This window comes from Corvus moneduloides, chromosome 11 (genome assembly GCF_009650955.1).
Source record: "Corvus moneduloides isolate bCorMon1 chromosome 11, bCorMon1.pri, whole genome shotgun sequence".
In the NCBI taxonomy this organism is placed as follows: Eukaryota; Metazoa; Chordata; class Aves; order Passeriformes; family Corvidae; genus Corvus; species Corvus moneduloides.
The window spans coordinates 15913816-15925945 of NC_045486.1; the positions used below are offsets into that span (position 1 = coordinate 15913816).

The 12130-nt window shown below is 44.5% G+C and overlaps 1 long non-coding RNA gene across 1 annotated transcript; it reads right to left on the bottom strand.

Annotated features, from left to right (window-relative positions):
- Positions 1 to 237: 237 nt before the first annotated feature.
- LOC116449639 lies at positions 238 to 11852 on the bottom strand. The gene is made up of 3 exons (XR_004242478.1): positions 11779 to 11852; positions 8746 to 8828; positions 238 to 3576 (listed from the first exon to the last, which is right to left on the bottom strand). It is a non-coding gene; the product is annotated as an uncharacterized LOC116449639 (long non-coding RNA).
- Between the last annotated feature and the right edge of the window lie 278 nt (positions 11853 to 12130).

A 12130-nucleotide genomic window follows, 5' to 3' on the forward strand; every position in this document is an offset into this window, starting at 1 on the left:
TATATGTCCTTGGTTTTCCAGAGCAGAGCCTGGGATGTGCTGCAGAGAATCCACGAGTGGGCTGTCACACGCTGCAGTGTAGGATCTCAAGATGAGGAAATCCCTGCAGGATAGCTCTGGTATACTTTGGGAATACTAGACCTGTGTGCACTGTGGTAACCCCCCAAGGCTGTATCCTGTCTTCCAAGCAGACCAAACCTGCTTTTTCCAGGCCTCAATTCTACCATTCCATCCCTGTACCTTGAAAAATCAATTTATTTATTAACTTTTGTCCAATTTAGGCTCTTTTGCTGTGACAGAAACCTCATGGAAATGAAACATTCCTGGTGGGTTTTCCAGCCCTCACAGAAGTCAAGTACTAGTCCCTTGAGGTCCCCTCAGCCCTTAAGGTATTCAGTCATGGGGTATTGCCATTTAATGGCAAAATTGGTGCAAGTTTTGCTCTCCAATGCCCTGCAACAATTGCAAGCACCAAGGCTCAGACAGTCAGAGCCACCTGTGGAATCACGGTCATCTCCTGAGCTGTGCACCTTGAGATCAGGGTAAAGCCACACAGTGTTCCTGGCTGTGTGCGTGGTTTGGGGTAGTGACTGCCCCATGAGACAGTGCTATCCTTTGAAGGTTTATGTCCAAGTTCTACATTTTTAGTACTTTTATTTTTGTAGTACCCAACGAAGAAAGCTCTACTTGCAGAAAGAAGAGCTTCCTGGCAAAGCAACTCCTGCTTCCAGTTGGAAGAAGCTGTAAAGCTGCCACCGTCTAACTTTTTCTCTAGTGCAAATCAATTTTTTCTGAGCCACAGGTGTAGGAACTTGCTGTACTGACTGATGTGGGTGCTTGAAAGCACACACAGGCACCAGGAATCTGCATTTGGGGAGTATATATATATATATATGTGCAGTTTAAGCACTAGTTCAATCTTTCTGGCAGTGCTAGGAAAGGGAGTCCCTGCTCTACAGCAGTGATGGTTATTCTTTTGACAGCCTGATTACTGGCCTCAATGCAAAACCCCAAGTCCTTGACTCCTGAAATTCTATGTAAAAACACTTCCACCAAAACCAGACCTGGGTTTGATCTGCAGTCTGAAATATTTGACTAGAACATCAAAGTGAGTTTGGAGAGGAAGGGTTACTGGATAGAATTGATGTTGCAATTTACCTGATTCTTTTCCAACTCTAGATATTTCTGACATTGATGTTGTAATCTCATTTCTAAATACCCCTGTTTCCTAAATATTTGGCATTTGGCCTTGTTTGTCATTGGATTCTTCTGAAAAGTCAGTACTTACCTAATCACTTTGATATAAACATTCAGGGAATCACGGCAAGGGTCTTCTATATAAATTTATATATGCTCACAGGAAATAGGGCCATGATCTAAAGGCTGTTCTAATCAGTATCAGTGTGCAGGAATTTTAAGTAAAAGTATTTTTTGGTGGTTTTTATAGCATAACTAAGCTGTTAACACTAGTGCTCTTCCAAATCATGGCATTTGCTTATAACTCAGCAACAATAATGACCTCTTAGTTTGTTCTGTTGGTGCCCATTGCCTTGATCTGCTCAGTTTAAGGGCCCAATCCAGCATGAAGTTGAAAGACATTTTGGTTGGACTTGACTGGTCATGATAGAAGCAAAGTTCTTTGGACACACTGGCTGTAGTATTTCTGCCTTGAAGAGAATGTTTTAAAGGTTGAAGATAAGGCTGAAGGCTTCACTTACAGGAAGTAAGTGAAAGTTTTCTCTCTTCCTCCCTTCTCCCCTACACCAACTAAAAGAGAACAGCAACTTTTCTTCCCAGCTTGGAGGTTGTTCTTTTAAAATCAGACTTATCCCCAGGCTACTGAGACTGGGAGTTACGGGCCTGTTTGAATATTTAATGGAGAGAAGCTGGTCAGTACAACACTGCAACTACCTTGGGTTTGGAGGCATCAGGGTGTGAGATTGGTGACAGTGGCGACTCACAGGTCAGGGAAGGACAAATGAGTTTTTGTGCAGGGATACCCTTTTCTATCCCACAGCCACTTTGTGGAGACTCAGTCCCACCTAATAAGGTAAAAATTGATCTTTTTTCTCTTTTTCTTGTAAGCTTGCTTTACATGCTGTTATCAGATATATGCAAATTCAGATTGCAAATGAAGCTCTCAGCTATTTATATGGCTTGTAGTTTGTAAGCAAAGTAGGATCTGCTCTGTCCCTCTGGAACAGGGTACAACAGAGGAAGCAAGGCTGGGAGGGTTGGCATGATGTTGGGCAAAGCCTGCTACAAAGCCAATATGTTTGTGACCATGCACAGATAAGATCCTGCACTTCAATAGCACTTCAGATTCAAAGGGGTCACTGAAGAAATGATATCAAAGCACACAAGCTTTATCTCTCAATTGGAATGGTGTTCTCTGAGGCAGTGCTGATAAACCAGGTGATGTTGTTTTGAATGGTTTATCAGGACAGGAAGTGAAGATTGCTTACTACTTGCTTAAATTACCAAAGTGACTAAGCTCTGGAAGTACAAACAGCAGCATTTGCCTATCACCAAATCACTGGGAGTAGGTCTTTTGCCAAGAGCAGCCGCAAAGTCTTTGGTGATGACTCTGATTTGGGCTCTGTGTGTTAAACTATTTCCAAGTCCTAGTCCCTAAACCAGCGCAGTGCCCCAGTGCTGCCTGCATTCTGCCTTGTTGAGTCAGACACCACATCCCGAAGAGCTCGTGTTCTTCTGTGGGATCTCTGCTCAGCACTGCCCGCACCCAGCCCTGCTGTGCTCAAAGAAGGGCAAGGAGTAGCCTGGGGCCAAGTGGTTGCAAGCTGTGCTTATGGTCTTTGTTTCTAAGGCTACCAGGATGATGCTTTCCCATCCAAAAAGCAGCCAGGTGACTTTCCCTCCATCCCCTGTGCCTGCTTGTGCTCAGTGGGACTGGTCAGGACCTGCCTCTGAGTAATTCACTTGCCTTCTCTGAAGGGTGTCATCTTAAAAAGAACAACAACACATGGTTGGATACAAACTAAGAAAATATATCCTTAAATAACCAGGGCAGGTGTTGAAATCTTACTCCTTAGAGCTGTAGTCTTTAACATTTTTGACAGCATACTCCTTTTGCTTGAAAGTTGCCTTTAGGAAGAGCATCCTTAGTACATCTATCATGTAAACATTATCCATTATTCCAGTGCCCCACTCATGATTTTTTTCAGCTGGGTGCTTCTGATACCTGCAGAAATGTCCTTATATTCTTTGTACTCTTTGCCATCTTTTCACTGGGATGGTGTCCATAAGGAAAAACCATCCAAGATGTTTCAGGTGCTTAATCTGTGCAGTGATGTTAACACGGATCAGCTGCAAGTATGCAGTACTTGATGCCATTTCCTCTTGTCCTGTCTCTTGTTACCTGGGAGCAGAGATTCAGGGAGTTGTGGAAGGTGATAAAGTCCCCCCCAGCCTCCTTTCCTCCAGGCCAAGCCCCTCCACAAGCTCCCTCAGCTGTTCTTTGCAGGACTTTTCCTTTAGATCCTTCATCAGCTTCATTGCTCTTCTCTGGGCACACTCCAGATCCACAATGTCCTTCTTGTAGTGAGGAGCCCAATACTAAATCAGAATGAAAGAAGGAAGGAATCCTTTTAGGCAAAGGTGTGACAGGATCAGCCTCATCTTACACCTTTATACTGTGTAATGCAGTGAAGAAGCATCAACCCCAAAACAAAGAATCCTTTTCCTGACCTCTCCTGTTCTAGAGGTGCCACTTCCTAGCACGCGACAGGAGTCAGGGCCAACCTGTTGCCTGTAACTAATTTCTGCCATGTCTTGCATTGAACCAGCTCCATTTCCAGCTCCACAATGAACAAATGGCCGAGGCCATCTGCTTATCAAAGCAATGATGAAGGGAGCAACTCTATTCTTGGTAGTCTCAGCTGACAGAAACTGCCTGTTCTTTGTTGTAATTAAGAAACAGTCCAGTTGGACAGCCCAAATTTCAAATACTAATTTCTCCAAAGCATCTGTAGTCCAAGGAAATCTATTAAATTTCTCTTCAAATGGGGAAATGTTGTGCCACCACCAGCCCGCTCATATTTTAAATAGTGTAACCATTGACACTAAAGGTATGTTGCAAATATTTGGTAGTTAAGACTGAGTTGTGATATTTATGCCAGATTTTATACAGCTATAAAACCTACAGTTAATATTTCTGGCATAGGTTACACTCACAAGTGCAAAGGGTTTCTTAAAAAGCTGAACAAATGGGAGGTTGGGGGAGGGAGGATGTTGCTCAAGAGGGCTTGGAACATTAGTGTGGAAAAGCAACAAAAGCAGCACTGAACTCCCAAGACAGTGGAAAAGTTGAAACATTGACAGAATAATTGACATAGCTGACTTAAAATATCCTGTCAGTTGTTAACCCTTCTAGTGCCAAAAAAAGTCATTCAGTTCTTCCCTGAGAAGCTGAACACTCCACTGATGATGATGATTGTGACTGAGTAGAAGCAGCAGAGAAGTCCTTGCACTAAGACATTACTCAAAATCAATACTTTGGGAAATGAGGTGTTTAATGAGGACCTGAAAGGCACAAACATTTCATGTGGAGTTTTTAGGAAAGTACTTTTAGATAATGTTCACAGTGTACAGAACCAGAGTTCCAAACAATATCTGATGTTGCTAAAATGTTTATCTAAATACTAGAAAGGCAAGTGTGCAACCAACCCCATAGGAATGTTTACCAAGTTTACAGCTCTTATCTTTCTGGACAAGAAGTGCCAGCATGGTTAGAGCATCAAGCATGGAAAATAAAGAAAGAGCTGAGGTTTAGGGAGCGTTTGGGTCACCACCAGTCAGATATTCTCAAACAAATCTTGGTCAGAAATGTGGTGTAGTAGGTCTGGGTTTTGTAGTTTTGTAACAGTGGTGAAAAGTACACATTAGAAAGCATGGAAAGGGGTACAGCCTGTTGGAAGGTACTTGGATGTAAAAGCAATTTTAATAGATCAGTGCGAAGTTTTACATCAGCAGAATTGAGAAGGCCTTGGAAAAAATCTGCACTTTTAAAGTGTGCTTGCTGTTTACAAAATATAGATAATCTGAGTGAGTGGGAGCAGTCAATATTGTACATAATTCTGAAGAGTAAAAAGAGAAGCTATTTGTATTTCACAACTCTCCTACCACTGTGTTAGAAGAAAACATGGACCTTACATAAGGAAGTGAGTTAAACAAAGAATATGAGCACATTTTTTTGTTGTTGCATCCAGGAGAGTATGGGATTTAGTAGACAATGATTTGAAATATTTTTGTGTAGTATGCATACTGATTTGCTTGAAGAATACAATTTATATCTGTAAAATATTATCCTCTCTAACATTTTCATTACAGTCTTGCATTGGACTGAAATCTCTGAAGGTTGATAAAAAAAATGTGGCAAATTGAACTCCTCAACCTATATTCTTTCTTTCCTTTTCTCTGAGGAGTCTCCTCTTTTTTCTCCCAACTCTTGTTTTTGATGGTGTATTTTCTTTGTCCAAACGCTTATTACCACAGTATCTGAACACCTGTGAGGAGTTGCTGCTCCAGGATGTGGTCAGGTTCAGAGGCACACAAGCTGATGAATATCACAGTCTACTTCTTTAATTGCCACCCCACACAAATCTTTTTTTGGCAAATAAATCAAGGAAGGAGGTTGGTGCATGATTCATTAACATAATGCTCAGCACAGGGAAGGCAGGAGGGGGCAGGTGGAGACAGGACATCCAAATGCTGTGGGAGCAGCTGTTTGAAGCAGCCTGGAGATGACCAAAGCTTTTGCTCAGGCTGACAGTAGGTTTCCTGTTCCACGTTTTGCTGGAGGATCTGGAGCAGCAAAGCCCAATATTTTTGGAATAGGGTCTCACTGTCATCACCTTCCCCTCTACCCCAAGCCTTACCCACCTCTGGTCTCCCTGCCCTTCCCATCTACTCCCCTACAACTGCTCCTGCCTTATTCCCACCTCAGGTTTAAGCTTTCTTGCCCAGCCCAGCTGCTGGGTGCAGCCCGGCAAATGGAGATCCCAAGCTGGTAGGTCTGGGGAATGCAGCAGCTTAAGCCCTGCTCTACACCGTGCTTCAGTTTTGGTTTTGGCGTAGGTGTCCCTGGGGACCTCCCTATTGAAAAGAGAGATGCTTCCTGGAGCTCCCAGCAAGTTTCAGAGCTAGCTGAAAAATCACAAGGAGGACTTGTAAGATTGTAAGGATGTGGGAACAAGAAATAAATGGAAGTGTTTAACTTTGTTGCTTGAATAACTGTTTACAAACAGGAGAAACTTGTCTCTGCTTATAGTAAGTTGTCCATGGATGAGCAAGGAGAGTCTCACCATGCCAGGCTTTTGGTTGAGTGTGGCTTGACAGAGCAGCAGGTCTGCCTGTGAGACACCCTGTCCTTCCCTTCTCTTCCCTTCCCTGTCCCCCTGCTCTCCTGACTACAAAATGGGGTGATGGTATCTGTCCACATTGGACCGGTGATGTACAATAGCCAGAAAAAACATGTGTGAGGCCTAAGCTCCCCTTTGCTTGCAGCTTTTGTTTGTTTCACAAATAGCTACAGCTAAACTAATAAACCAGAAATTAAATACTTCAGCTGGAAATACTTTAAAAATGAGGGTGTGGTGGTGCTTTTCCCTGTAGTTAGCTGGTGAAAGCATTGCTAGGTGAGGCTCAAGACCCTTCTCTGTGTTTAGATGCAGAATCTGGATCTAAACATCTCTGATGACACAGAAGGGCCTTGCCCGGTGACTGTGGGCTGTTTCATGATGGGTTTCTCTGCTTTTCTTGCCAAGTCCTTGTGGAGGTGGGTGCAGTCACGGGGGACAATCTGTCACCAATCTGAAAAATGAGTAGGCCATCTCAGGTGTGCTGGAACAGCTGTCACTGGGCAGTCATGCTATTGCAAAACACTCTGTTCAGCTGTGCATGCCTTACTCATAAGAAGATGTTCCTTTTCCTCTAATTACCTCGGTGCTATTGTTACTCCCGAGTACGCTGGAACACTATTAAGTGGTAATAACTACTGATACTTGTGGGAGAAATCAGTGTTAATATGTGGCTTGTTAGGAGAGCTCCAGGAGGAGCACAGAAAGGGGATTTTGTCTTGTGCAAAGCATAAAGCTCCCATGGCTGAGTCTGAATGAAGGCTCACTGGCAGGAGGGTTATACTCAGAAGACAAGTAGTTTGGTCCTGAGAATTGAACTCTGTCAGGTCAGAGAATGGGAGAGGCAATACTGACAAGTTGAGCCTCTGTAGTTTGCTTTATTTTTGTATTCATTTTGGTTTGCTTCATAGATGTATCGGAGTGTGGCCAGCAGGACTAGGGAAGTGATCCTTCCTCTGTACTCAGCACTGGTGAGGCTGCACCTCGAGTCCTGTGTCCAGTTCTGGGCCCCTCAGTTCAGAAGGACATTGAGGGTCTGGAGCACGTCCAGAGAAGGCCAATAGAGCTGGTGAAGGGTCTGGAGTACAAGTCTTGTGAGGAGCAACTGGGGGAGCTGAGGGTGTTTAGCCTGGAGAGAAGGAGGCTCAGGGGTGACCTTGCCACTCTGCACAGCTACTGACAGAAAGTTGTAGCCAGGTGGGAATTGGCCTCTTCTGCCTGGTCACTGGTGGCAGGGTGAGATGATGTAGTCTTAAACTGCACCATGTTGGATATTAGCAAGAATTTCTTCACAGAAAGAATGGTTAGATGTTGGAATGGGCTGCCCAGGGAGATGTGGAGTCACTGTCCCTGGAGGTGTTTAAGGACAGGCTGGCTGTGGCACTCAGTGCCATGGTGTGCTTGACATTGAGGAGTTTGGTCATAGGTTGGACACGATCTCAGAGGCCTTTTCCAACCTGAATGATTCTGTGATATCCAGAAATTTTTCAAGCCAAGCGGAAGATGCAAACTGGTGTTGAGTCAAACCCTTGGTCTGGCTATGGGTATGTGGAAGTGAGCTGGAGTGGTCAGGATGGGCTGTATCCCTTCAACCTGCTTTGAGTGCCACACCTCAGACCTTTTTCTGTACCATGAGGAGCATGAGGAGCCTTGTGTCTCCCTATTATGCTGAGGCAGCGAAAGGAAAAGCTGAGTGAGCTGTACCTTTCAGAACACACTTCATGGGGAGGTGTTTCTGGGTAAGAACACAGTGGGATGCTTGTGTTGCCAGCTGGACCTCTTGGTTTTCTTTCTGCTTTTTCCCTTGCTGATGATCAGGGCTCTAGTAATGTAATTTTCCACCATTGAGAGTGGCCTTGGGTGCTGCTTGGAGCCTGAGTCTTCAACACCACTTCTCCAGACAGCCATCTGTGGCTTTCCAGGGCTCCCTTCTTCTGGGAAGTGTGTGAGTATGTGTGTTATCCTGTGAAGGTAACACAGGTGGTGCACACTCAACCATAGCTTCTTAAGGTGTAACTTTAGGGCTTTCTAACTGCACACCTGATCCTCCTCCTCCTTTTGCCCTACTTTAAAAGAGGAGCAGGCTCTTGTACTGCTGTCCATCCAGGTGATGTTCTTGCTGAGGCTTGCTCTAGTCTGTGGCATTAAAAAACTAGAAAGGACGTATGCTGTTATCACTGTGCTGTGGCAAGAACGCAGTTGTATTCATGTAGAACCATTGCAGTCTGTTTGTAAGACATGATATAATTGAAAAGTCTGGCACATTTCCCACAGCAAACATTGTTAATCCCCACTAGCTAGGATTAGTCACCACTCCTTACAAGCCTTGACACAAATCTAGCAAGTTATTCAGTTAATCCGCACTTACAGGATAAATATTGCATCCTATGGGAAATTAGGCAGCGTCTTCTTCCTCTCCTATTGTGCAGTGATGCATTGTGTTCTTTACACCTGAAGGTGGAAGGGAAAAATGCAATAACATGTGATAGATGCTAGCAGACACCTGCTATCACAATGCAGCTGGATCAGCAGGGAAATTTAGTACAAAATAGCTCGCTGAAACCAGCCAGTGGATATAAACAGCATCTTTGTGCTCTTCGTGGCACTGCAGAATTTTCCCATTGTACAACAATAAGCACTCAATGCCTCACAGTGCAGGACCCTTCCAAGAGTCCCATCTTCCTTTTTACTGGGGGTTTTCTCCTTGTGTGATCTCAAGCTGTATCTGCAAGTCATTGGAGCTGGGTGGTGTATTTCCCATCAAACTAAGGCCACTGAGAGGAAGGTGTTTCAGGCTCTGAATTTTTGCAGTATCCAAAGTGCAGCTCTAAGTTTCCTCCTAGGCAATCTCCAAAACAGCAAGATCTTACTGAGTGGGTGTCCTGAGGTCCATTTTTCTGGGCAAAATAGCTGAGTGGATCTGCAGAGACCAAGTTTCCAGTTCTTGGGCAATTTAGCCAGGGAAGCTGGCTTGAAGCAGAGCACCAAGGAAGCTTGGAGGCTTCAGTTCAGCAGCTCTGCCAGGGAGTTTCTTCCAAGCCTGCAGATTGCAGCTGTCCAGCGAAACCAAGACCACCAGTGGGCACAAGCAGGGAAACAAGGGGCCCTTTGGCTGGTGAGGTCTTCATTTGTGAGGAGTTCTGGAAATCTCTGGTTCCAGTGTTGTTTGATCCAAAATCTTTTAAAAAGAAGTTATTATTACTGGAGTATTCCCTTAGACATTTAACTCTCCCAGTGCTTTAGAACAACACAAATTCCACTTTATCTCGGGTAACTAAAAAATTATGTAAATGAATGGATGTTTCTTCACCTCATTGATTTATCATCACATTGGACTGAGTAATGTTTTCGAGGATTTTAAGCTTAAATTTCACTCCTAGTCAGCAAAGTGGGTTTGTAAATCTTAAGCAAGGTGCTTTTGAAGAGAGAGGACTCATGCTAAGAGCTTTTCCTTCTTTGACAATCTGTCCGGTCACTTACCCTCATTACTGTGTGACTAAGTCTTCTTAAATCTGGTAATGAATTATGTTCCCTCTTGCCCCTTTCCAAAAATTGTTGTAGTAACCATGTGTGTGAGCAGCCCTGACTCCCCAGCATCTTGTCTGAGTGAGTGCTGGCTGCTGGGAGAAGTCTGGCGTGGGCTTTGTAACATATCATCACATCTGGTGATGTTTGTCTTGTCCTTGCCCTTTGCTTTTTACTGTTGGTTGTCTGCCTAGGAAAATTTAGGATTCATTTCCATCTTATAATGGACTTAAAGGGCTAAAATAGTTCTGGATGTGATACTGGAGTGTAACACAATTTTACTGCTCTAAGTTATGAGTCCAGTGGAACTGGACTGGTTTTAATGCCTTACTTGTGCCTACTGATAGTGGATTGTCACACTTGGCATCTGCTCAGAAACTCCCCTGCCTGTAGTCTGGATTTTTAAATACTTTTTATGTTTCCATCATGTTTCCTCAAGACTGGCCAGTACTGCAGGAAGGGAGCAGGCAGCTCACCAGTCAGGTGCACAGGTTGTAATGCTCCTGTGCTTTCCAAGTGCATCTCTCCTGTCTAATAAGCCCTGTAGGTAGGGCTCTCTCTGACACTGCCCTGCAGCTCCTGGAGGCAGGAGCTGGTGTTTCTTTCATGCCTGGAGATGAGCGGGGGGAGGTTACAGACTGGCTGAGATAAATCACTGAGTCAATTGGAAGCTGCCAGCAGTATTTTTCTCCCCTCTGTCCACATCTAGAATTTACACAAGAAGGTCATGTTACTGTTGTTTCCTCTTCCACATTCCCTGTCAGACAAGGTCATTTTTGAAGCCAATGACCAGTTAAGCTTTAATTCTGCAACCATGGAAAATTATTATCAAAAGGGACAAGCTTCAAAGTAGATAATTAACTGGCACATCCGATGACTGGTTACAGTTTAACAGGATCCGTTTGCACAACTCCCTTCAGCTGTAGCGAACTTGAACTCTTACGAAAATGAGTGAGATGTAAGGGGTGACTCTCCCTTACAATGTGGCTGAATAAATCCTGGCTGAATAAATAGATGGTGAGAGAAAGGACAGAGTCCCCTCAGAACAAACTTCTAGGAGCTTTCCCTGGAAGCCCAGATTTTGCTCCTGCTCCTAGTCCATTGTTGCTGCTGGTGTAATTCACTTTGTTTTCTGTGAGAAACAGCACAGTCTCGGTTGTGCTGAGATAGGTACAGCCTATCATAGTTCTGGACTAGTGAAGGCACCAAGGTGGATTAAAGTCAACTCCACTCCTCTGTTGGCTCATGTTTTGGAGCACCTAAGAGCCAGGCCAGGTTTATGTGAGATGTAAATCATCAAGGAGGGAAGGGTACAGAAGTACACCCGTGCCTGGAGGAGCAAAATGAAGGATGGGTTATTCCAACATGGCCTAAATTGGCCATGTGTTTTGGCAATGTTGTTTCCTAAAAGAAGATGTTGCAAGGCTGTGCTGTGTTTAGGTGCAGAGTATATATCCAGTGGTTATAGTCCTCTCATCTGAATCAGCTGCAGGGTTTGAACATTTCAATTTTAATACAGAGGAGAAAAGAAGGCTGACAAACCAAAAGGGAGAACAGCTATGCAATGAAACCTTATGAAGAGAAAGACACTGTCACAAGGGGGGGGCTTCTTTAATAAATTCATTCACTGTTTCATGTGTATACTGCATCAGGCTTTCCCTTCTGGCTTCCCTTCACCATGCCTGAGAAGCTGGGGAACCTCAGGCCGTCTTGCCCCAGCCTGCAGCACATGCTGATGTGGTTAAAGCCATTGAGATCCAAACCATTACCAGCCAGCCACTGGTTATCACAGGCACTGGCATCTGGGGAGCTCTGCCTTCCTATGTCAGCAGAGCACCTGGCGCAGATTATACCCCCTTGTTGAAAAATTTCTCACCCAAAATTACTTTTTCCACACTCCCCTGAGCCACGCAGCCACCCTGCTTATGGGTATCCAGCCAAGCTCCTGTGCCACTGGCACAGATGTGTCTAGACTGGCTGAGGCTGTCCCTGTTTGACTGCAGCCTAGTCCAGAGTCCATCTGCTTACATAAGAAATAAGCAGAATTTGCCTTGCTGGTGGTGCTGGGGGAGGCAGAGGCAGGTATGCATCTCCATCCTGGCATCATTCCGCAGACTCAGTTATGTTGTCTTCCCTGAATGACCCTTTCCAGCTCACCTACAGCTGAGGGCAGAAGTTGGCCTTTACTTTGGTTTATTTATGGCAGCTTCATTTTTGTTCTCTTTCCC